This window comes from Helobdella robusta, assembly GCF_000326865.2.
Source record: "Helobdella robusta unplaced genomic scaffold HELROscaffold_5, whole genome shotgun sequence".
Classification (NCBI taxonomy): Eukaryota; Metazoa; Annelida; class Clitellata; order Rhynchobdellida; family Glossiphoniidae; genus Helobdella; species Helobdella robusta.
Window position 1 is genome coordinate 6723157 of NW_008705254.1, and position 5000 is coordinate 6728156.

Genomic DNA, 5000 nt, shown 5'->3' on the forward strand with positions numbered 1-5000 from the left:
TGAGCGCAGTTACGGCTAGAGTTCGTGTGGGATGGATGAAATTTAGGGAACTGGGTGGGGTATTGTGTGGAAAGAAATGGTCAGTGAAGATGAAAGGGAGGGTATATAAAGCATGTGTGAGAGCAGCGATGATATATGGTGGTGAAACTTGGGTGTTGAGGAGAGAGGAGGAAAGTGTACTGCAGAGGACTGAAAGAGCTATGGTGAGGATGATGTGTGGGGTTAAAGTGAAGGATAGGAGGAGTAGTACAGAGCTGATGTCAATGATGGGACTGAATGAGGACATTGTGACATTGATAAGGAGATCGAGATTGCGGTGGTATGGACATGTGTTGAGAAGGGATGAAAGGGTCGGGATTAGGCGAGCGTTGGAGTTCGAGGTTGAAGGAGTGGTAGGAAGGGGTCGTCCGCGATTGGGATGGAGAGAGCAGGTGGAGAAGGACAGGGTGAAAGCGGGGTTGCGTGATACTGAGGCGAGTGACAGATGTGGATGGAGTCGAGGGGTATTTCGGTTTCATCATAGGTAGCCAAACGGCAACCCCCGATCTCGGGGAAAATGCCGTCTAAACGTGTGTTGTTGTTGTTGTTATGAGAAGGCGAACAAATTGTGGTATCATGACGTTTCAATCTTTTATCACATTCAATAAGTTCCTCATGTATTTATTTAAGACAAATTATATACATAAAATATAGGATGCTCTCATATGTGTACAGTGCTTGAATAAAAGCGTGTATGCTTTTCAGCGAGTGTGTGTGTTTTTGTTTGAGTGTTTGTTTGTATATGTGTGTGTGTTCAAATGTGTTTGAATGCGTGTGTGTTTGCAAGCAGGTTATGCGTCTGTTTGCCTGTGTGTGTTTGCATGTGTATGTGTTATCATGTGTGTATGTTTGCTCGTGTGTGTGTGTTTGCATGTGGGTATGTAACGAAGGCAGACGTGCCAAAGTAGTAGGCACATAATCAAATTTCTGACAGGTTCTCGTCGTTGAATCTTCTGGGTGTTAAGACATGCACGTTGCACATATGATGCGTCTGCTGCGTTGCTTTCGTGCGCACGCATTTTACTTTTTGAATGTGTGTATAATATATGTATATATATATACATAAACACACACTTGTCGTACCCATATACACACTTGTCGTGCAAGTATTTATGTAAAAAATACTCAGGATTGATCTAAATTTATGCAGATGTTCATTATGTGCATGTTCATTATCTTCATATTTGGTGAATTTTAAGATGCATTTTGTGAAATTTTTCATTGCATAAACGGCAAGCAGATTGAAAACGTGGCTGAGAGCGGTTTGCTGATTTTTTTTTAAATTTTTTTTATGTGATTGGGTCAAATTTTTTTGGTGTTGTTCGTTGAATTTTCCAGTCGTTTCTGTTTCCATTTTGATTTTTTCCAAAAATTTGCTTCGTATTTTTGGGTAACTCGTCAATCCATTGCCGCTGCCCAAAAAATTAGATTCTTTTTTTTATTTCTATAAAGCAGGACTGTGAATAAAGTTAAAGATTTGAAACTGCTTTATACACCTTTTTTGAGTGTTTGGAAAGATATACTACTGAATACAATTTGATGAATGCGTCCACTGTTTGTTCTCGATGCTTTGACAACCGTTCTTGAATAATTTTGACAGGGATCAACAGCAAACCCGATAATTCTTGCATGTGTAATTGTTACTTTTCCTCTTTAACAAAAGTACAATCTTTTTTTAAAGTTTTATTGGAATGAGTTAAAATCGCCAAACATTCCTTAGGAGCAAAAATATGCAGATATAAAAACGTTTTCCCGCTTTTTGTCAACTTTCTCATTTTGTACGATCTGACTGCTTTTTGTAGGCGTTTGACCAGCATTTGTTCAGTATACAGTCGACCTTTTGATGTTTTTGTTTGCACAATTTTCATATAGTCGCCAAATGGTTCCGCAGGCATAGTTTTTGATATTTGCTTTTATTGGCTGCCAATTTGCCACTACACTCTTCCAATATTTCATATGATCAATCTTCATCCTCGATTGAACTTTTTGAAATGTTGTTTCAAACTTCCTCTCCTGCCAACGACTCCAAGCATGTACATAAACTCTCCGGCTGAGCTGGAATGCACAAGGAACAGCTCATTTCAGTACGGATAATTGCTTTTTCCCTCACGCCCACCATTCATTCGTTAAAGCAAACAGCAAATCAGTCCGATAATTCAATATGCCATCATGTTGGTTTCGAGAACATTTTCAAGGAAATTTTAAATATGACGCAACGTTATTACGAATTAAATATTTATTCACTTAATCAAGTCTAATTTGCGAATGGTATAAAAGGTGCTGAATTTCATTTTTATTCGTAAAAAAAAGTTTTAACAAATTTATTAATAACGTTCATTTATTCATCAAACACATGCGAAAACGCACACAATTATAAAGTATAAATTGGCGTAACCATCTGTATGATTCAAGAAGAACATGTATTTATTTATTTGCGAACATCTGGTAGCCATCTTCATTTCCTTCGTCGTCTACATCACTTTCTTCATCATCTTTATAAATTTTTCATCATTATCTCTATCATTTCAATTGTCATTGTCATAGTTTGCATATTATTATCATTAATTTAATTTAATTTAATTAATTTCATCGACCTCACCTATTCATCATTATTGTCCATGTTTCATTTCATCATAATCTACACCACCTTCACACTCACCAACGTTATCAAAACATTCACGTTCCTTGTCAACATCTTTCTCGTCATCTCTATCATCACATTCCTCGTCGTCTTCACCAATTTTTTAACCATTAGCTTCTCATTTTGTTATCATAATATTCTTGCTCATACCACTATTTACTCACCTATTCTCAATACAAAGAACAAATAGTGATCATCTATTTAATTTTAATCATTACCATTTTCTTTTCCACTCACTGCTTTTATTTTATAACATTTTTCAATTTTTTCCATTGTAGTCGCACGCCACTAAGCGCAACCACATTTCACCTTGCAACCACGTTTCAACCCGCAACCATGTTTCAATCTGCAACCATATTTCAACCTAGAACCACATTTCGTCTAAAACCGCATTTTGACGGACAACTACATTTCGACCTGAAAACATACTTTAGACATCGTTTCTGACTACATTCAGACTCAAATTCTCAATTGAAAATTTATTCAATTAATTTTTAGTTTTAATTGAATCACGCATTTTTTATTTAGCTGGGTTTTAGTTAGACTTTACCAAATTTTTAAAAACTTGTAAAGACATTTCACCTTTACTGCTTCCAACATGTTCAATGATACATGGCTGTTGAATGTTCTGCAAGGATTTCACTTTTTAATTATTTTTGATTGATAGAAATAACGGATGACGGAAACTACTTATTTATATAATACATTTTGACCAACATCTATAACTATTTTATAAATGTAAAATTGGCAATTTAGCTGCAGTAATAAACAATTTTAGGTAAGGTCCACATTTAATTAAGTTCGAAAAAATTTAGCGTGGTAGAGACACACACGTAAAGGCACACTCAAGCACATGCTAATACACAAGCTAATACACAAGCCTGTGCATAATTGCGCACGCATTTTTGCATATCATGCTAACTTGAAACAATCTCTCTCCTTCACCCGATTTCATTCGTTCCAGAACCTCACTCAGTGTCGGTGGTACGAGACATGCGTGCGAGACGTCATTACGTTTGGAAATATTTAAAGGTTGCCCGCATTGCTCACTTCGATCTCAAATTAGTAAAATTTATAACGTTAAAACTTTTCGTATTAATGTATGTTTTAATCTCATTATTCATTAATCTCATTTAAATTTCATTTGCAGTAGGCTGATTAAACTTGAAAATGCTAACTATTATTTGTACAACTTTCTTCAACCTAACAAGCAATAAATAACTTGTACTTTCAGTGTTCATTTAACCTCGCAGAGAAATGGATATGAAACTTTTTCAAAAGCTGTAAAATCTGTCAGTGCCAAATTAAAAAAGTTTAGAAGAAAGCCAATAAAAGTGATAACGCTATGCAGTAATTGTACAAAGATTGACAAAGTTTTTGCGAAAAGATATCGAGAGATGCAAAAAAATATGAAACGACAGGTTTGAAACGCTGACCTTATAAAGTTATTTCCTTTGCAAAAAAAAAGTAATTTTTTGTTAACAAAGATTGTATGAGCTCGTCAATGAGTGGAGCTAACAAAGTTCTGGCAACAAAAATATGAACTGAACGTATGAATGACAAAAATGATTCGTGGAAGAACAAACAAAAATACGATTCAAAACTTGAATGCCAAACCAGCAGGTGCACTATTGAAAACAACGGCATTTCAAATGTGCTTGTTAACAAATTTATTCACATGCAAAATAAAAAACAAAAAGAAAAAATAAATTTAACTAAAAAAGATCAAATATTGGCTTATAAAAGCATTTAATTACACAAATATATATATATATATATATATACATATATATATTTACAATATTCTATAAATTCTACCGAATGTTTGGCGTTAATATGTTTGTAGTTTGTTTTTTCGATTTTTTTACTAAAGTTTTTTGGTGAATTAAAATTCAAAATAAACAAAACACCAACTACACGCATCTTAAAATTGCAGAAGCAGTCCTAATTGACATCAATAAACCAAAAATAAATATACAACAAAAAATGACAACCTCACTTCCAACCCAGCGCTTAATCAACAATGAAAACAAAGAAGTAATAAAAACTAGCATTGTAAATAGTGACAAAGAAGAATATGATGCTATCGATGAAGAAAAGGAAATTAACAAAGATGGACCAGACAATAAAGAAATCTGGCACCTAATTCCCATCTAAGTTCCCTTTGACAAAGTGATTATTTCCCTATATAAACTAAATCGCACTGATGATGATTCATTCGGAATCGATATATGGCCTTATTTGCAGCATGAATTCGGAAAATAAGTTTATTTTGAATTTTAATAAACTAAACGTTCTCCAAAAAACTTTAGTGAGATAA